Below are 249 nucleotides of genomic sequence, written 5' to 3' on the forward strand. Positions count from 1 at the left end.
CCGCTCATACCAATTTTACCAAATTATTGTGTCGCTTATCTGTTTTGCTATGTCTTCTGGAACCGAATCCAACGATCAATTAGAACATATGGTTTCACCGTTCCCGACTCAGACCAAAACCCAATCCACTCAACCTGTTCCCGCTGAAACCGAAGATGTTACTGTAGCCGACGATGTTAATGAATCGAACCACACATCTTCCAAAACCAAGAAAAAGCGAAATCGCCCCAAGAAAACCGGCAAAAAATT

Source organism: Melampsora larici-populina (assembly GCF_000204055.1).
Source record: "Melampsora larici-populina 98AG31 unplaced genomic scaffold MELLAscaffold_65, whole genome shotgun sequence".
Classification (NCBI taxonomy): Eukaryota; Fungi; Basidiomycota; class Pucciniomycetes; order Pucciniales; family Melampsoraceae; genus Melampsora; species Melampsora laricis-populina.